The 21,378-nt window shown below is 39.0% G+C and overlaps 1 protein-coding gene across 2 annotated transcripts in view; it reads left to right on the forward strand.

Moving 5' to 3' along the window:
• The window catches only part of Epc2 (enhancer of polycomb homolog 2), a 101,193-nt gene that overhangs the window by 14,691 nt on the left and 65,124 nt on the right, over positions 1-21,378 (forward strand). The window lies entirely within an intron of this gene.

Below are 21,378 nucleotides of genomic sequence, written 5' to 3' on the forward strand. Positions count from 1 at the left end.
CAGTACCGTTCCAGATGGTTATAGAGTTGAAAACGTTGGTAGACAAAAGTTTGAGATGGTGATTTGGTCTTACCTGGGAGAATATTTAAAATGTTAAACACCAGGTCCCATCCTAAAGTTAGAGAATCAAAATGTGAACTTTTAAATGCAATTTATTTTTATTATTCTACGATTCTCTAGGTTGTTTCAATGCTCTTTAGGATTTGAAAATCTTAAAAAAATATGGCATAATGGAGACAATTGTGGTTAAGGTTAATTGTCAACTTGACAGGATCTCAGATCACTGGAAGACTAGTTTCTGGGCATTCCAGGGGGTACTAACCTCCTAATCCTTTCCAAACAGTTCTATCAAGGGGAATGGAGGATAGGCTGTGGGGGTTATTGAGACACATAAGCCATCCGTTTTCAAACCACCACACCCGATGAGTTGGCAGGCTGCTAGCTGTACCTTATGTTCTTTGTCTTTTTTTTTTTTTTTTTTTTTCAGTCACTGAGTCTTAGTTACAATTCTATTGCTGTAAAGAGACACCATGACCAAGGCAACTTAGAACAGTTACAGGTTTAATTTGGAGGCTTGTTCACAGTTTCAGAGGGTTATTCTATTTCCATCCTGTTGGGAAGCATTGTGGCAGGCAGGCATGGTACTGGAGCAGTGCGGTAGCTGAGAGCTTACATCTGATCCACAATTTGCAGGCAGAGAAAGAGTGAGAAAGACTGGGTTTATTGTGGACTTTTGAAACCTCAAAACCCACCACCAGTGTGACACAGCTCCAACAAGACTATACCTTTCCTAAACAGTCTATCAATTGTGAATTAAATATTCAAATATTTGAGTCCATGAGGGCCATTCTTATTTAAGTTACCACACAATAATACAGTTCTTGGATATTTGTGTGTGCATGTGTGTGTGGAAGGGGAGTATCTGTAAGTGCGTCTGAACCTGTGTAGCAGTCAGAGAAAGGTGTCAGGCATCTCCACCATAACCCCGCAGGATGTCTCACCGCTTATGGAGTTCTCTGTATTTTGGTTAGGTTAGTAGGGATGGTCCTTCTGTCTCCATCTCTTTACTTCTCTCAAGCAAGGTAGTTATACGCACACATGACCACAGCTGGCTTTTGTGTAGGATACTGAGGGCCCAAATTCATGTCTTCATGCTTGTTGAGCACTTGCCCACTGAGCCATCTCCCCAAACCTTGATTCTTGGTTGTTTTTAAAATGAAGTTCTTGAAATACTATATGAGTTTATTAACCCTAGTATTATAAGAATGAAAGATAATTTGAGAAATGAGGATAAATAAAAATTAACTGTCATTAAGCCATTTTTATTTTTTGCAACCAAATGTCAGTTACTGCTTTGAATCTTCTGCTCATTTCTCTGTTGAATAAATGACTATAGACTAAATGCCATGGGTGTCTATGTCACCCTCCTAAGTAGAGTTGATGTTGAAGATTATGTTCTTAATTATCATTAGCAAATACATGGCTCAAAACAAGGTTTCAGAAACCCAGCAGCTAGATTTAGGAATGAAGGGCAGATATTTGTTACTTTATCAAGTGGAGCAAGTTAAAGTAACTTATAATGAGTTTTCAGACATTGATCTGTAAGTCAAGTAATAAAGCTTATGACATTTCCATACAGTTGATATGGCTTCCAGTTTTTCATCTGTGCCTATACTGTAACATGCTGAATTAAAGTCCCTTACTCCACCTGGCCTTCATATACCTCCCAAGTAATTATATTAAAAAGAGAAGTGTGGACTTATCAGTTCTGAGTCACTTAAATCCACCTCAGCTGGTTTTCAGGACAGAAACAATCTCTACCTTGTTTTTCAATCTAAAGAGAACTTATTGCAAATGGACACTCACTTTGGTGAACAATCTTAAATATACATTAACAGAACAGGAAGTTTAATAATTTAACTTTATTTTAAGCTAAAACTTGATTCCCCCCCCCTCTCTCTCTCTCTCTCTCTCTCTCTCTTTCGTGTTTTTGCTTTTTGAGACAGGGTTTCTCTGTGTCGCCCTGGCTTTCCTGGAACTCATTTTATATAGACCAGACTAGCCTTGAATTAAGAGACCCACCTGCTACTGCCTTCTGCATGCTGGGATTAAAGGTGTGCACCACTACTACCAGGCAAAGGTGGCAAAATTAATGAAATGTTTATGATGTTACCTTCAAAGGAAGTGTATGTTTAAAAATACCAGAGAGGTGGATATTCTTCAGGTATGTCTCATTATTCTGAAGAACATTTTTGTTTTGTTTGTTTTTTGTATTGTTTTTGTATTTGTTTTCTTCATTTCAAAATACTGATTATCCAGGATGTGCTTAGTAAGAACTGGAAATCACTCTTACTAAGTCTGAATTCTTTAAATGGCATTCATAAATAGAAAACTTAAAGACTGGGTTGGTTATGACATTTTTTTTTTTTTAAAGATTTATTTATTTATTTATTATATGTAAGTACACTGTAGCTGTCTTCAGACACTCCAGAAGAGGGCATCAGATCTTGTTATGGATGGTTGTGAGCCACCATGTGGTTGCTGGGATTTGAACTCCGGACCTTTGGAAGAGCAGTCGGGTGCTCTTACCCACTGAGCCATCTCACCAGCCCTGGTTATGACATTTTAATATGGTACACACCCTGCACAAAAACATTGGAGATTAAACTATGCTACGTTGATGTTTTACTACTGGGTTCAACAGATTCTTTTTTTTTTCCCCATTTTTTATTAAGTATTTAGCTCATTTACATTTCCAATGCTATACCAAAAGTCCCCCATACCCACCCACCCCCACTCCCCTACCCACCCACTCCCCCTTTTTGGCCCTGGCTTTCCCCTGTACTGGGGCATATAAAGTTTGCAAGTCCAATGGGCCTCTCTTTGCAGTGATGGCCGACTAGGCCATCTTTTGATACATATGCAGCTAGAGACAAGAGCTCCGGGGTACTGCTTAGTTCATATTGTTGTTCCACCTATAGGGTTGCAGTTCCCTTTAGTTCCTTGGGTGCTTTCTCTAGTTCCTCCATTGGGGGCCCTGTGGTCCATTCAATAGCTGACTGTGAGCATCCACTTCTGTGTTTGCTAGGCCCTGGCATAGTCTCACAAGAGACAGCTATATCTGGGTCCTTTCAGCAAAATCTTGCTAGTGTATGCAATGGTGTCAGCGTTTGGAAGCTGATCATGGGATGGATCTCTGGATAGAAAATAATAGGTGTGATTGGAATTCAAGACTATACTGTTGAAACATGTACTAAGTGAAAAGGAAGATTCAAGCTGGCTGTGGTGGTGTTTGTATGTCCTTAATCCCAGCACTCGGGAGACAGAGGCAGGTGCATCTCTGTGACTTTGAGGACAGCCAGAGCTACAGTAGTGACAACTTGTCTCCAGACAAACAAACAAACAAACAAACAATAGAAAAGAATTAAGAAAGAAAAGGTAGATTCTGAGATACTAGAATCAGAATTTGGTTGAAATACAGAGCTGAGAATCCCACTGATCTTGGTATTGGAATGAAGACTTAATAGGCCAGAACTTAATGATGTTTAAGACCTCAGAGCTGCATAGCAAGTGTTATCAGAGAGTTCTAAGAGTTGTCTGGTGAGTCTCAAACCAGTGGAGAATGAACGGTCTCAGGTCCGTTCAGATTAGTTGATTTTCTCCTTCCCTCCCTTCTGCTTGATGATAATGGCATGAACTTGCAGTAGGTGTTAGGTAGAAAATAGTCTTGGTTGCTGTCTCGTCCCTCGTCCTGGGAGGAAGGCACTGAGGATGGAAGTGTATGTAATGCCCTTAACTACACTGAAGAGCTTGCCGTGTATTTTATCAAACAGTTTATTTTTACTATGTGTGTGGCTGAAAACAAAAGTCTGCACCCATGTTTGGGCATACCACTTGTGTTGTTGGTGTCCACAGAGACCAGAAGAAGGGGTAGGATTCCCTGGAACTGGAGGTACAGACAGTTGTGAGCTGCTAATAGGGCTGCCGGAACCAAACCTGGGCCTCCTGAAAAGCATCCAGTGCTCTCAGGCACTGAGCTATCTCTCTAAACCCAGCTTTTATATTTTTTCTGAGTTTTGGAATAGATGTTTACTTGTTTTCAGGTGCTTATTTCTGTCTATAGAGATTATCATGATTTTTCATTTTAAAAATAACATTGTGGATAATAGTCTATTTGAATATTTTCTTGTTTACTTGTTTCAAGTCGAGGTTGGTGTATCTCAGGCTAGCCTTCAGTATGTAGCCTAAGCTGTTCTTCAATTCCTGATCATTTTTACCTCTAGGATGATATATATATATATATATATATGTGTGTGTGTGTGTGTGTGTGTGTGTAATTTTTTTTCTGTCATACCCAGCTTAACTCTGGAGATAAACCCCATTTATTTGTGTAATAGTATATTTCAATACACTATTAGATTCTAGTTGCTCATTTTTTGTTTTGAGTGATTACATATATAGGGGATATTTGGTATATATGATTTTTCCAATTCTTTTCTCATTTTAGTATCAGAGAAATACTGTTCCATAGAATGAATCGGGGACAGTCCCTTCTCTTCATAATTTTGCAAAGTTTGGATAGAGTTGCTGTTGTTTTGAGTTAGCTATTTATTTGAAGACATCCTCCAGTAAAGCCTTTGCCCATGAGTTTTCTTTTTGTGGGTTTTAAAAGTATAGTTCAAACATGCCAGTGCTCGCAAGGCTACTCAGGTTATCTGTGCCTTTCTGAGTAAGCTTTAGCAGTTTGTTTCTTTCAAGAAATCTGTCCCTGAACTAACACAGAGATCCACAGCTTGGCAGTGTGCAGAGTGAAAGACTTAGGAGCACTCAGTCCTAAATGAGAGGTCTTCATCACACCCCTTCCCTCAGGGCTCTGGGGGCTCTGTGAAGAATAGGTGGGTAGATTATAAGAGCCAGAGGGTATGTATGACACCGAGAGAACTCGTCCAGACACTGTAGGATGGATGCACATATGAACTCATTCAGACTGTGGGAGAATGCACAGGGCATGCACAGGCTCATGACAGACCAGGTCCCATCTCAGAGAGGAGAAGTGGACATGGGCTCCTAGCCCTAACCTATAAACTATCTCCAGTTGACTCTTACAAGGGGAAAAATTAGTTTTGACCAGTGGACTTTCACTGGGTATATTAATCACACTTAAGAGTAGACCTCACATTTAACAGTAGATGGCCAGCACAAGACAAACAATGCTATTTTTGTGGTTTTTTTGTGTTTCTTAGTTGTTGTAATGTGTATTTCTAGTGGGTCCCCCCCCCCCAATTTTAATCATGTTTGTCTGCCTGTTTTCTAAAGAGAGAGGGGGAAGGGGGTGAAGTTATGTAGGTGGGGAGAATCTGGAAGGAGCTGGGGGAGAGGAAATTGATCAGAATGTATTATATAATCTGAGGTGGGAGGAACCAGAAGTGGGGAGAAGAAATGTGTCCCCGTTAGCTGATTGCCCAGTTTCTTGGCAGTAAATTGATTGGAATGTTTGCTGATACTGATAGTTTGTATCTAATTTTTTCTGTGACCTGTATTATCAGTTTTGTGAATTTTTAAAAAATTATCTGCCTTTCCTTTTATGTATTTTTCTGGTTTCTGTTTAATTGATTTCCTCATTTGTCTTATTTCCTTTCTTTTGCTTACTTTGCATTTAATTTATTCTTTTTCTACTCTCTTAAGGTAGATGTTCAGGTTATTGGTTTATTTTATTTATTTAACTTTTGTGTTTTGGGGGAATTAAGCCCAGGGCCTTACACATTGCTAGCCCAGGGTTCTCCCACTGAACTTTGGCCCAAATCTTTTTTTCTCATAAGTGTTGCTTTGCTGATATTTTACATTTTTTGATCTAATTACATTGTGTGTGTGTGTGTGTGTGTGTGTGTGTGTGTGTGTGTGTGTACACACAGGCATGAACAAGTATGGAGGTCAAAGAACAACTTGTTCAAGCTGGTTATTTTCTTCTACGTTGTAGGCTTTGGGAGTTGAACGCAGCTTGTCAGGCTTGCTTTTACCCTCTAGGCATCTTCAGGTTCTTGTTTTGATTTTCTTTCTTTCTTTCTTTCTTTCTTTCTTTCTTTCTTTCTTTCTTTCTTTCTTTCTTTCGTTCTTTCTTTCTTCTAATTCACAATATTTGTCACTTTTCTTTCTTTATCTCTTTGGTCCATAGTTGAAGAGTGTGTTTGGTTTCTAAATACTTAATGGGTTCATAAAGATCTTTGTTTCCCAGTTTCAATTTAATGCCCTTGTATCTTAGAATTTGTGTGACTTCATTCCTTGTAAGTGACCATTTAAATTTGTATTATGTTTACTAAAATACTCGGTATCCTTTTTAGATGAACTTTTGAACTATGCTCAGTGTATAGTCCATGTTGTCCTGGAGCTCTCTTGGGCTGGTTTGGCTTCCTGTATGTTAGCTGTCCTTGGCAGACAGGTGGCTCATGGCTTGTCATTTTCAGCACACTGGAGTCTCCACTGCAGCTTTCATGGCATCATGCAGTGATGCGGCTCCAGAGCTCCCACATGTTACTTGCTCTTAGCTCTCTGAAATCATGGAAGAAGAGTCCATGGTCTCCTCCCTCTTAAGTCTTTTCTATTTCCAAAGATGGGATGGACTCTTGTCCTCTTAGCAGGCGTTTTAGTATGCTGTTATTTTCTAGGAGCAAAATTCTTAGACCTTTTACAAGTTGGAAGCTTAGCTGGGTGGGGCTTGCCCTGAGGGTGCTTTCCTTTATTCCAGTGCAGAACAGGCCTCGCCTTAAAGCAGTGAATCTCCTTAGTGGTACAGTTCCTCACACCTGTCTCCTGAAACACTAAATAAAGTTCCTACTGCACCTTTTCTCTCCAAACTCTACAACTCGTTTTTCTTTTTGTCTCACATGTTGTATTTCATTGCAAATCTGCAATAAGAGCTATCAGTAATAACTGTGCCATGGGTTACTCAGATGTTCTCGGGAAATTTCCTTTGTCAAAGAAATATTTGAATTTTGCCTCAAAAAAATCCTTAGGGCAGAAGGCTGCCAGATTCTTTGGCAACATACCGTACATATAAGTGGCTTTTACCCCAGTTATTAATATTCTTTCCCGCTGAAACCTCTTCAGCAGGACTTGTACCACCAGAATCACCCTCAGCCTTGCCAGCTTCCAGACTCCTACCAGAGCTGTGTAAGCTTTCCTTACATCATTCGGAAGCCCACACTCTAAAGGCTTCCACATTCCTCCAGGAAACAGCACGATCGGGCTCTTCACAGCAACAGCCCACTTTTCTGGTGTCAGTTTCTGTCTTGCTTGCTTTTCTGTTGCTGTGATAAAGCACCATGGCCAAGGCAACTTACAAAAGGAAGAGGGTTTCGGCCTTAGGATTCCAGAAGTGGAGTCCCTAATGTCTGGAGAGGCATAACAATATGTGGCCGAAACAGGAAGCTGAACGCGTTCATCCTCAACTGCAGACGGGACGTGGAGAGTGTAAACTGGAAGTGGGGTGAGGTTCTGAACTCTCAGATCTTGCCCCCGTGATATATGTTCTTCAGCATATGTCTACCTCCTAAAGATTCCACACCTCCCTAAACAACACTGGCAACTGGGGACAACTGGACAGATGTTTGAGCCCAGGCGCCAGCCACATTTCTTGCTCAAATCACCACAGATTTATTTTTATATACTTACTTTATTTATATATGTATTATTTACATATATATATGTATATGTATGAGAGTCATATAGTGGTCCTAGTTATAATTTTTAAGTAAACTTAATGCTGATTTAAATAATGGTTATACCAGTCTGTACTCCCACTAGCAGTGAATAAGATTTCCTCTTTTTCTCACATCCTAAATAGCACTTCCCCCATCCTTCTTCCCTGTCTTTCTCCTTTCTTTTCTTTTCTTTTTTCTTTTCTTTTCTTTTCTTTTCTTTTCTTTTCTTTTCTTTTCTTTTCTTTTCTTTTCTTTTCTTTTCTTTTCTTTCCTTTCCTTTCCTTTCCTTTCCTTTCCTTTCCTTTCCTTTCCTTTCCTTTTCTTTTCTTTTCTTTTCTTTTCTTTTCTTTTTTTTGAGACAGTTTTTCTCCCTGTAGCCTGCCTTTGTGGACCAGGCTGACCTCAAACCCTCAAACTCACAGAATCACCTACTTTTGCCTCTTGAGTGTTGGGACTAAGGGCATGTGCCACCAACTGGTTTAGATTTGAAAAATTATTTTATCCCATTGAATTCTGTTTTGTTGAGTGATAGGTACTTTTGTATTCTCATTAATGTTCTTAACATTTTTGGGGGGGATGTAGTTAAATTACTTGTAAATAGTTCAAAACTTTCAAGTTTTGCTCTCTTAAGATTTTAAATCTGCTCTGTTTTCTACCTCCCTTAAACTCTTCTCTGTCATGGTTTCCTGACTAGTTTTATCACTTACACACACACACACACACACACACACACACACACACACACACACATTTAAATGTAGATTCTGCTCATCTGTGAGAGAAAAATGTGCTATTTGTCTCTCTGAATCTCCTTTTGTGTAGCATTAATGAGTTCCAGTTGTATCTGGTTTTTCTCTGGCGGTGACTTTAGTTCACTGTTGGGCTAAGAATCAAATTTAAATCAAATCAAATCAAACTGCAAGTTTAATTAGAATAGGAAAATGATTTCTAGAGGTTTGTTTTTCTTTCTTTCTTGTCTATCTTCCTCTATCTGTTCCTCTCTTTGATTTTCAGAGGAACTGCCAATACATATAAATGGTTTTAAACTTTGGTGTTGCCTGCTTCTGTAGCACCTGCCCTCTGAGACAGTTGCGGAGAACTTGAAAAGACTTAGAGGGCACTAGGAACCAATGCGGTGCCTGATACTTGAACACATCTTCTTTCAGGCCTTTTTTTTTTTTTTTTCTCTTTTTCTGTTTCTTTTTAATACTTTATCCATTAATATTGTCATCTATCAGTCTATTCACATTACTACTTATGAGATAATCTTGAGTATGTGACTTGGTCTTCTGTCTTTTCTTCTTAATGCATAATCATTTTTTTAAAGTCCTTAAATTAAGATGTGTACTCAGGAGGCAGAGGCAGGTGGATCTAGTGAGTTCAATTCCAGACTGGTCTACATAGCAAGTTCTAGACCAGCTGTGGCTACATGGTAAGACCTTGTCTCAAAAAAGAAGTCTTTACATTTTTCAAAAAGTGTTAAATGGCGGTGTTAACAGTTCATTATGTAAATTGCTAAAGTAAACTGAGAACTCTAGTCATTTCCAGTTATACTGATTACATAAATAATAACTGTTAAAGTTTATTAAGGTAATATGCTATCAGAACATACCTATTTGCTTCCATCTTTGTTTTGTTCACTTCATAGATTTTTTTCTAGCTATTGAAGTTTGTAGACTGTATTGAACACAATATATTGTGCTTATTTTCTGTACAGTTTTGTGTTTTAACAGCAGTTATACCACTAATCACACTTAAGTCATGATTATGTTATATCCAAGATGATCTTATTCCTATTTTTTAAATCTGCATGCTGTTATTTACACTAATTCGAAACTCAAGTAGAGTGGTGATTAGAAATGAGAGCAGAGGTGTTTGCCTTGGACCACTGTTGGTCACAGAGTAATGTGAGAGGGCACTTTTCATGGTTGCTTATCTTCTACCAAGTTGCTGATGTTCCTATCAGGGGAATTTCAAATATGGATAGGTTATTGAAAGTTTGTTTGTAATACTTAAACATTTAAATTTTGTAGTTTTTTTTCCCTCTTGTTCTTAAAATTCTATTATTTTGGTTAGTTTGGTCATGTCTTTCCTAAAAAAGTAAGCAACATTGTGTTATACAGTAAACTATTCTAAATACTTTAATGAGTTATAGGATTTCCACAACAGTTTTAACAACTTTTTTTTTTTTTTTTTTTTAATTTTTTTTTTTAATTAGGTATTTAGCTCATTTACATTTCCAATGCTATACCAAAAGTCCCCCTTACCCACCCACCCCCACTCCCCTACCCACCCACTCCCCCCCTTTGGCCCTGGCGTTCCCCTGTACCGGGGCACACAAAGTCTGCGTGTCCAATGGGCCTCTCTTTCCAGTGATGGCCGACTAGGCCATCTTTTGATACATATGCAGCTAGAGTCAAGAGCTCAGGGGTACTGGTTAGTTCATAATGTTGTTCCACCTATAGGGTTGAAGATCCCTTTAGCTCCTTGGGTACTTTCTCTAGCTCCTCCATTGGGAGCCCTGTGATTCATCCATTAGCTGACTGTGAGCATCCACTTCTGTGTTTGCTAGGCCCCGGCATAGTCTCACAAGAGACAGCTACATCTGGGTCCTTTCAGTAAAATCTTGCTAGTGTATGAAATGGTGTCAGCATTTGGAAGCTGATTATGGGGTGGATCCCTGGATATGGCAGTCTCTACATGGTCCATCCTTTCATCTCAGCTCCATACTTTGTTTCTGTAACTCCTTCCATGGGTGTTTTGTTCCCACTTCTAAGGAGGGGCATAGTGTCCACACTTCAGTCTTCATTTTTCTTGAGTTTCATGTGTTTAGGAAATTGTATCTTATATCGTGGGTATCCTAGGTTTTGGGCTAGTATCCACTTATCAGTGAGTACATATTGTGTGAGTTCCTTTGTGATTGTGTTACCTCACTCAGGATGATGCTCTCCAGGTCCATCCATTTGGCTAGGAATTTCATAAATTCATTCTTTTTAATAGCTGAGTAGTACTCCATTGTGTAGATGTACCACATTTTCTGTATCCATTCCTCTGTTGAGGGGCATCTGGGTTCTTTCCAGTTTCTGGCTATTATAAATAAGGCTGCTATGAACATAGTGGAGCATGTGTCCTTCTTACCAGTTGGGGCTTCTTCTGGATATATGCCCAGGAGAGGTATTGCTGGATCCTCCGGTAGTACTATGTCCAATTTTCTGAGGAACCGCCAGACTGATTTCCAGAGTGGTTGTACAAGCCTGCAATCCCACCAACAATGGAGGAGTGTTCCTCTTTCTCCACATCCTCGCCAGCATCTGCTGTCACCTGAATTTTTGATCTTAGCCATTCTCACTGGTGTGAGGTGGAATCTCAGGGTTGTTTTGATTTGCATTTCCCTGATGATTAAAGATGTTGAACATTTTTTCAGGTGCTTCTCTGCCATTCGGTATTCCTCAGGTGAGAATTCTTTGTTCAGTTCTGAGCCCCATTTTTTAAGGGGGTTATTTGATTTTCTGAGGTCCACCTTCTTGAGTTCTTTATATATGTTGGATATTAGTCCCCTATCTGATTTAGGATAGGTAAAGATCCTTTCCCAGTCTGTTGGTGGTCTTTTTGTCTTATAGACAGTGTCTTTTGCCTTGCAGAAACTTTGGAGTTTCATTAGGTCCCATTTGTCAATTCTCAATCTTACAGCACAAGCCATTGCTGTTCTGTTCAGGAATTTTTCCCCTGTGCCCATATCTTCAAGGCTTTTCCCCACTTTCTCCTCTATAAGTTTCAGTGTCTCTGGTTTTATGTGAAGTTCCTTGATCCACTTAGATTTGACCTTAGTACAAGGAGATAAGTATGGATCGATTCGCATTCTTCTACATGATAACAACCAGTTGTGCCAGCACCAATTGTTGAAAATGCTGTCTTTCTTCCACTGGATGGTTTTGGCTCCCTTGTCGAAGATCAAGTGACCATAGGTGTGTGGGTTCATTTCTGGGTCTTCAATTCTATTCCATTGGTCCACTTGTCTGTCTCTATACCAGTACCATGCAGTTTTTATCACAATTGCTCTGTAGTAAAGCTTTAGGTCAGGCATGGTGATTCCACCAGAGGTTCTTTTATCCTTGAGAAGAGTTTTTGCTATCCTCGGTTTTTTGTTATTCCAGATGAATTTGCAAATTGCTCCTTCTAATTCGTTGAAGAATTGAGTTGGAATTTTAATGGGGATTGCATTGAATCTGTAGATTGCTTTTGGCAAGATAGCCATTTTTACAATGTTGGTCCTGCCAATCCATGAGCATGGGAGATCTTTCCATCTTCTGAGATCTTCTTTAATTTCTTTCTTCAGGGACTTGAAGTTTTTATCATACAGATCTTTCACTTCCTTCGTTAGAGTCACGCCGAGATATTTTATATTATTTGTGGCTATTGAGAAGGGTGTTGTTTCCCTAATTTCTTTCTCAGCCTGTTTATTCTTTGTGTAGAGAAAGGCCATTGACTTGTTTGAGTTAATTTTATATCCAGCTACTTCACCGAAGCTGTTTATCAGGTTTAGGAGTTCTCTGTTGGAATTTTTAGGGTCACTTATATATACTATCATATCATCTGCAAAAAGTGATATTTTGACTTCCTCTTTTCCAATTTGTATCCCCTTGATCTCCTTTTGTTGTCGAATTGCTCTGGCTAATACTTCAAGTACTATGTTGAAAAGGTAGGGAGAAAGTGGGCAGCCTTGTCTAGTCCCTGATTTTAGTGGGATTGCTTCCAGCTTCTCTCCATTTACTTTGATGTTGGCTACTGGTTTGCTGTAGATTGCTTTTATCATGTTTAGGTATTGGCCTTGAATTCCTGATCTTTCCAGAACTTTTATCATGAATGGGTGTTGGATCTTGTCAAATGCTTTTTCTGCATCTAACGAGATGATCATGTGGTTTTTGTCTTTGAGTTTGTTTATATAATGTATTACATTGATGGATTTTCGTATATTAAACCATCCCTGCATCCCTGGAATAAAACCTACTTGGTCAGGATGGATGATTGCTTTAATGTGTTCTTGGATTCGGTTAGCGAGAATTTTATTAAGGATTTTTGCATCGATGTTCATAAGAGAAATTGGTCTGAAGTTCTCTATCTTTGTTGGATCTTTCTGTGGTTTAGGTATCAGAGTAATAGTGGCTTCATAAAATGAGTTGGGTAGAATACCTTCTACTTCTATCTTGTGAAAAAGTTTGTGCAGAACTGGAGTTAGATCTTCTTTGAAGGTCTGATAGAACTCTGCACTAAACCCGTCTGGTCCTGGGCTTTTTTTGGCTGGGAGACTATTAATAACTGCTTCTATTTCTTTAGGGGATATGGGACTGTTTAGAAGGTCAACTTGATCCTGATTCAACTTTGGTACCTGGTATCTGTCCAGAAATTTGTCCATTTCGTCCAGGTTTTCCAGTTTTGTTGAGTATAGCCTTTTGTAGAAGGATCTGATGGTGTTTTGGATTTCTTCAGGATCTGTTGTTATGTCTCCCTTTTCATTTCTGATTTTGTTAATTAGGATTTTGTCCCTGTGCCCTTTAGTGAGTCTAGCTAAGGGTTTATCTATCTTGTTGATTTTCTCAAAGAACCAACTCCTCGTTTGGTTAATTCTTTGAATAGTTCTTCTTGTTTCCACTTGGTTGATTTCACCCCTGAGTTTGATTATTTCCTGCCGTCTACTCCTCTTGGGTGAATTTGCTTCCTTTTTTTCTATAGCTTTTAGATGTGTTGTCAAGCTGCTAGTATGTGCTCTCTCCCGTTTTTTCTTGAAGGCACTCATAGCTATGAGTTTCCCTCTTAGAAATGCTTTCATTGTGTCCCAAAGGTTTGGGTACGTTGTGGCTTCATTTTCATTAAACTCTAAAAAGTCTTTAATTTCTTTCTTTATTCCTTCCTTGACCAAGGTATCATTGAGAAGAGTGTTGTTCAGTTTCCATGTGAATGTTGGCTTTCTGTTATTTATTTTGTTATTGAAGATCAGCCTTAGTGCATGGTGATCTGATAGGATACATGGGACAATTTCCATATTTTTGAATCTGTTGAGGCCTGATTTGTGACCTATTATGTGGTCAATTTTGGAGAAGGTACCATGAGGTGCTGAGAAGAAGGTATATCCTTTTGTTTTAGGATAAAATGTTCTGTAGATATCTGTCAGATCCATTTGTTTCATCACTTCTGTTAGTTTCAGTGTGTCCCTGTTTAGTTTCTGTTTCCATGATCTGTCCATTGGTGAAAGTGGTGTGTTGAAGTCTCCCACTATTATTGTGTGAGGCGCAATGTGTGCTTTGAGCTTTACTAAAGTTTCTTTAGTGAATGTGGCTGCTCTTGTATTTGGAGCATAGATATTCAGAATTGAGAGTTCCTCTTGGAGGATTTTACCTTTGATGAGAATGAAGTGTCCCTCCTTGTCTTTTTTGATGACTTTGGGTTGGAAGTCAATCTTATCAGATATTAGGATGGCTACTCCTGCTTGTTTCTTCATACCATTTGCTTGGAAAATTGTTTTCCAGCCTTTCATTCTGAGGTAGTGTCTATCTTTTTCTCTGAGATGAGTTTCCTGTAAGCAGCAAAATGTTGGGTCTTGTTTGTGTAGCCAGTTTGTTAGTCTATGTCTTTTTATTGGCGAGTTGAGACCATTGATGTTAAGAGATATTAAGGAAAAGTAATTGTTGCTTCCTGTTATTTTAGTTGTTAAAGGTGGCATTCTGTTCTTGTGGCTGTCTTCTTTTAGGTTTGTTGAGGGATTACCTTCTTGTTTTTTCTAGGGCGTTGTTCCCGTTCTTGTATTGGTTTTTTTCTGTTATTATCCTTTGAAGGGCTGGATTCGTGGAGAGATAATGCGTGAATTTGGTTTTGTCGTGGAATACTTTGGTTTCTCCCTCTATGATAATTGAGAGTTTGGCTGGGTATAGTAGCCTGGGCTGCAGTTTGTGTTCTCTTAGTGTCTGTATAACATCTGTCCAGGCTCTTCTGGCTTTCATAGTCTCTGGTGAAAAATCTGGTGTAATTCTGATAGGCTTGCCTTTATATGTTACTTGACCTTTTTCCCTTACTGCTTTTAGTATTCTATCTTTATTTAGTGCATTTGATGTTCTGATTATTATGTGTCGGGAGGAATTTCTTTTCTGATCCAGTCTATTTGGAGTTCTGTAGGCTTCTTGTATGTTCATATGCATCTCATTCTTTAGATTTGGGAAGTTTTCTTCAATAATTTTGTTGAAGATGTTTGCTGGACCTTTGAGTTGAAAATCTTCATTCTCATCCACTCCTATTATCCGTACGTTTGGCCTTCTTATTGTGTCCTGGATTTCCTGGATATTTTGAGTTAGGATCTTTTTGCATTTTCCATTTTCTTTGATTGTTGTGCCGATGTTCTCTATGGAATCTTCTGCACCTGAGATTCTCTCTTCCATCTCTTGTATTCTGTTGCTGATGCTCAAATCTATGGTTCCAGATTTCTTTCCTAGGGTTTCTATCTCTAGTGTTGCCTCGCTTTGAGTTTTCTTTATTGTGTCTACTTCCCTTTTTAGGTCTAGTATGGTTTTGTTCATTTCCATCACCTGTTTGTATGTTTTTTCCTCTTTTTCTGTAAGGACTTCTACCTGTTTGATTGTGTTTTCCTGTTTTTCTTTAAGGACTTGTAACTCTTTAGCAGTGTTCTCCTGTATTTCTTTAAGTGATTTATTAAAGTCCTTCTTGATGTCCTCTACCATCATCATGAGATATGCTTTTAAATCTAGGTCTAGGTTCTCAGGTGTGTTGGGGTTCCCTGGACTGGGCGAAGTGGGTGTGCTGGGTTCTGGTGATGGTGAGTGGTCTTGGTTCCTGTTAGTAAGATTCCTCCGTTTACCTTTCGCCATCTGGTAATCTCTGGAGTTAGTAGTTATAGTTGACTCTGTTTAGAGATTGTTCTTCTGGTGATTCTGTTACCGTCTATCAGCAGACCTGGGAGACAGATTCTCTCCTCTGAGTTTCAGTGCTCAGAGCACTCTCTGCTGGCAAGCTCTCTTACAGGGAAGGTGCGCAGATATCTTGTATTTGGACCTCCTCCTGGCCGAAGAAGAAGGCCCAAAACAGGACCTTTCTCAGACAGTGTGTTGCTTTGGCAGTTCCCAGGTGGTACAGACTCTCACCTAAGCAGACTAAATTCCTAAGTTCCAGGGAGTCCCGGGACCAAGATGGCGACCGCTGCTGCTGTGGCTTAGGCCGCCTCCCCAGCCGGGTGGGCACCTGTCCTCCGGTCCGGAAGGTGGCCGGCTGTCCCCGGCCCACACAGGGTGCTGCCTCAGCGCCTCTGTGCTTCTGCCTGTTCCAGAAGCTGTCAGGTTCTCTGGCGCACCCTCTCACCTGTTCAGACTAATTTCCTAAGTTCGGCGGGTCTCGGACCAAGATGGCGACCGCTGCTGCTGTGGCTTAGGCCGCCTAGTTTTAACAACTTTTGACAGTCTCATTGTGTGGTTATCTCTGGCTTGTCCTTGTCCTTTGAGCTTCTTGAAAGTTATCAGATATGGATGGCTTTTAGGCCATTATTTCTTCAAATAATATCCTTGTTGCTTTCTCTTTCCTGCTTCCTCCTTAATTTCCTTTAAAAGTGTAGTTTTCCACTTGATTGTATCCCACTAGGATTAGATTTTCTGTACCTTCATTCATTTCTGCACTTTCCCCTCTTAATAGCTTTATGTGACCTGTCTCCTGAGTTCATAGAATATTCTGGTTGGTTAAGCCTTTTATTGAACCTCTTAAGTCAGGTATTTTGTTTTGTTTTCTTTTTTGTTGTTGTTGTTGTGTTTTGTTTTGTTTTTTTTAAATATTTTTTATTAGGTATTTTCCTCATTTACATTTCCAATGCTACCCCAAAAGTCCCCCATACCTTCCCCCCCACTCCCCTACCCACCCACTCCCACTTTTTGGCCCTGGCGTTCCCCTGTACTGGGGCTTATAAAGTTTTGCAACTTTACATGCAAACTTTGTTTTGTTTTCTTAATGCTCCAAGGTTCTTTTGGTGTTTGTTAAAGTTTACTTTTCTGTTGCTGTGAGGAAATATTCTGACCAAAACCAGCTTACTGGGGAAGATGTTTATTTCAGTTTAAAAGTTACATTCAGTCATCTATGGAAGCCAAGGAAGGGACTTCAGCAGAGACAGTGGAGTAACAAGCTTCTTCTGGCTTGCCTCAGCTGGCTTCCTTCTGAGACACAGAACCAACTTCCCAGGGTGGCACCTCCCACAGTGGCCTATGGTCTCCACTGTCAGTTAGCACTCAAGAAAATGTTCCACAGACATGCTGGTCTTGTTCAAGTCCCTAAACACCCCCCCCCCTCCCCCCCCAGTGACACTCAGCTATGCTGACTTGAAGGAATGCTTGAAATGGCATTTCTTTCTTCTCAGCTTGCCTGGGGAACTATAAGCTTTGAGGTGGTTTCTGAAGACTCTTTGGACCATGATGTCACTCTTATGTGGAGGAGTATAGTTTGGGGCATACTGTCCCTTCATTTTGCTCCCCAGTAAAAAGCCTTATTTATATATATAATATATAATTTTGAAGTTTTTAATTTTAAGATTTCCTGGAATATGGTTTGTTGTTCACTTTTATTTTTATTAGTCTCTAAAGCCAGGGTCTTGCTGTATAGTCCAGGCTAACTTTGAACTTTAGGTCCTTCTGCTTCTGCCTCTTAAGTATTAGGATTACTGTAGTCATGCGCCAACATCCCCAGGGCTGTGTTGTTATTTTGAGACAATTTTTGCTATGTAGCCCAGACTTGGACTCAAAACACTGGATCTCGCTGCCTCTACCTCCTGATTTCTGGGATTATTTATAGCTATAGGCCACCACATCCTGGTCTTGGGAATACAGCTTTACATATTCTGTAGAATGTTAAACAAATGAAGATGTTTAATGGTGGGGTTTTTTTGTGTTTTTTTTGTTTTCTTTTTTTCTTTTGGTACCAGAGAATGATCTGGGTCACTGTTATTTATGCAGTCAGTTGCCCAAAATGTCATCATATGGGATAGAGCTGAATTTTAATTAAGTTTGGATCTTTTTATTTATTTTTTTTTTTTTCTTTTTACACCTTCATTTCAGGGATAACAAGAGTGCATCAGTATAGGTAGAGTTGAATGATATTTTCAGGGGTTTAAGTTACTGAAGAGATTTACTAAGTTTTGTTCTCTCATTTTCATTTTTGTAGACTCAACTTTTCCTATTGTGTATAATTTTTTAGATTAGGCCTTTTTAAAAAATCCCACTCTTCTTGCTAGTATTTCAGAATTGTCGTTGTCCGATCTTCTGTAGGTCAGGTAGGCTTGGGTTTTTTTGTCCTGCCTTTATAGGAGTTTGTGTCTGCGTTCTTCTGTGTGAGTATTTTCGTTTCCAGAATCTTGCTTTAGTGTCTGGTACTGATCATCTGTTTCCGTTGTCTTTGTGGTTTATAAGATGCTTACTTTGCTACTAGTAACTTTATAGTAGCAAAGTGCACCCTGCCTGTAGTTGCTTTTAGTTGATGGTGTTGCCTGTGGAGTTTTAAAGCTGACAGATAACCTTTGACTTAATGTACAGCTCCTTACATTCATTCAGTGAGTAAATTCTGAAAGCCAACAAGTTGGGCTGTGAGTATTGTCAAATTCAACAGGACTTAGATGTCAGTCCTGATTTCTAATGGATGGACATAGAACCTCAGCTGATACCTTCCCAAAAGGAAAAAATAAAGAGACTGTGGTACTTAGGTATGACTGAAAGTCATAAATTACTTAATTTGTTTCCTTTTCATAGCTTATATATAATTCCATGGCTTACTAGGGAAAATAATCTATAATAATCATTATCAAGACACAAAATATTTAGGTGTAAATATAGTAATAGCCTGTTTTATCTTTAAATTTTACTTATTATATGTTTATGGTATATGTATGTGAGTACATATTACGTGGTTCTACTATGAAAGTCAGAAAATAACTTTGAAATTGGTTCTCACTTTCCATATTCATGTGGATTCAGAATGAGGTCATTGGGTTTGGTGGCAAAGCTAGGTACCTTGCTGAGCCATCTTACCGCCTTTTAAACTTTTCCATTGTGGTGGTAAATTGGAAACAGGGTTTCATATAGGTCAGTAGGAAGCTCAGACTTGGATGACCGTGAACTTCTAAGCCTCAGAGATGGAATGGCAGGCCTGTTGGTTAGTGCCTGAGTTAAGAGGTGCCTTGGAGTGATATGCTAATGCTGTACCCTTGGAGCTATCCCAGCAAGTGTACTTTTTACAGTTTTAAAATTGGGAGCAGATATTTCTTTTTCTACTATGTAGGTTCCAGATATCAAATTCTTATCATCAAGCCTGTTGTCAGGCTCCTTTACCTGCTGAGCCATCACTAAGGCTACAGGGCTGCCCCTTTAAAGGGAAGATCAGGTAGTGCTACTATTTTAGTTACTTTGAATGACCAAGTCACCAGCCAAACCACCACAGATGAAATCCTCATCTATTAAAATCTTTTGATAATTTTAATACTTTAAAACTTGATTATATTAATACTTTAAAATGTTTTATACTTGGAGGGAAATGACGTTTTTATTAGAAGAATCCAAATTGTAGCTTTTTTGTTTGTTTGTTTTATTTTCGAGACAGGGTTTCTCTGTGTAGCCCTGGCTGTCCTGGAACTCACTTTGTAGACCAGGCTGGCCTCAAACTCAGAAATCCGCCTGCCTCTGCCTCCCAAGCGCCGGGACTAAAGGTGTGCGCCACACCGCCCAGCTAAGAATCCAAATTGTAAAATGTGGTGCTATTCAACCCAGATTCTTATTACCCAAGTCTGCAGACTGTTGGTATTAAAAGAATGTGGTTTCTCATCTCTACTTTAACAAATGCCCTTGCCCTGTGAGGATAGAATAGTCCAACAACACTGGAATCAGAGTCCTGAAATTTGATTCTCTGATATAGATGTAATTTATCTAGGAACAGATTACCTGTTTGATTCTCAAGATTGTTGTGATTATAGATGGTCTCTAAGAGCTAGAAAATACTTTGTAACTGAAAGGAAGGCATTGCCTGTCTTGTCTTACTTTCTATGGCCAGCCTTAAGTATTAGAAATGAAAACACAACTAATCCTGTCCTAAGGGCCTTCCGTTTGTTGCTGGGCCTTTGTCCATTTTGTTCATGTTGGTTTTGCTGCCTGGATTATTTCTTTTATTGCTTTGTCAGTTCGTCAGTCTTCCTAAAAGTCTCAAATTAGATTTGCATTCTTTGGGCATCTTTTCCTGTTGTCCAGAAACAGTGGTTTGACTAATTGAAAAGAGACATACTTGTCAGGTTCAAACATGATTGAATACTTGAGTATTTCCCTTTTACCAAATAAGCTTCTTAATAGCAGAGACAGTGCTCATTCACTCTAAAATTTCAAGTGACAAGATAATATCAAAGTCTAACAGGTACACTTAAACATGTTGGAAGGATGAGTGACAATAAATAATTTTTAAATTTATCTGCTGCAGCATCAGCTAATTTTCATACTAGCCTAGTGCACTTCTGTATCTTGAAGCTTTTTTTGCATATATGTGTGCTATATGTATAAATACTTGAATATATGTGAAAAGCATAAGTAGAGCTTAATGTCATACGGTATTGAGTTATTGATCAATGCTTTTACATAAAATGGAATATCAGAAGAATGGAGAGAAGATGAATAGTCTCAAGAGTATATTCCAGACCTGGATAAAGAATGAGGACAATGAGTGGGTCTGATAGAGAAATGGAAAGGTTAATAAACTGAAGCTTTTCATAAAATCAAGGAACAAACTGTTAATAACAGCCTAGAGCTGTTTGTATAATGAGGAGTGGAAAGTAGAAGTTGTTTGTCTTGAGGAGAGGACCAGGATTTTGAGAGGTGAAGGCAGGCAGGAGGATGCAGAGGAAATGGTGGGCATTGTGATTCTGGGGGAGCATGCTTGGGGAGAGACATGCTGATAGAATGAGAGATTGTGTTTATGAAGCTTAGAAAATGAGACAGTAGGAGGAGGTAGCTAACCTGCCTTGCTTTATTCCAATATGATGGAGAAGCTCTGTGAGCATGATAACCCTAAATAAACAAATAAACAAAAGTCTGTGAGACCGAGGGGCTTATAATTGAAAGGTATATGAATTTGAGAAATGATAAAAAGAACTTTAAAGAAAAAAAGACTTAGAAGGGTGAGAATGATTTATAGGGCCTAGAGTGTCATTTCCTAGGAGGGAACGTGTATGTCTAGATTATTTCACTTTAAATGTGCTGTTCTAAACATGGATCCTATAGACTGTGTTATTTAGAAGTAGGATATTGTTTGCTCATTGCTGAGGATACTACAGATAAGAATAGCAATTTATGTTACTATTTGATGATCTCTAAATCTCTTGAAGGCTTTGGTTACTTTTATTATGAGCAGCAAGACCTTCTCAGAAATTTATGGTATTGGAATTCTTTAGAAATTTTGGTTGCCAGTGATAATAGTGTACATATTTGTGACTGAAATATTTTTAGGATAACATTCTTTTTCCATTCAGTATCTTTGGATATTTTTATTTAAAAATTGCTCTTCTGATTTTTAAAATATGATTTAAATTTTGTTTTGTTTTGTTTTGTTTTTTTGAGACAGGGTTTCTCTGTATAGCCCTGGCTGTCCTGGAATTCACTCTGTAGACCAGGCT

This window comes from Mus musculus, chromosome 2 (genome assembly GCF_000001635.26).
Source record: "Mus musculus strain C57BL/6J chromosome 2, GRCm38.p6 C57BL/6J".
Lineage (NCBI taxonomy): Eukaryota > Metazoa > Chordata > Mammalia > Rodentia > Muridae > Mus > Mus musculus.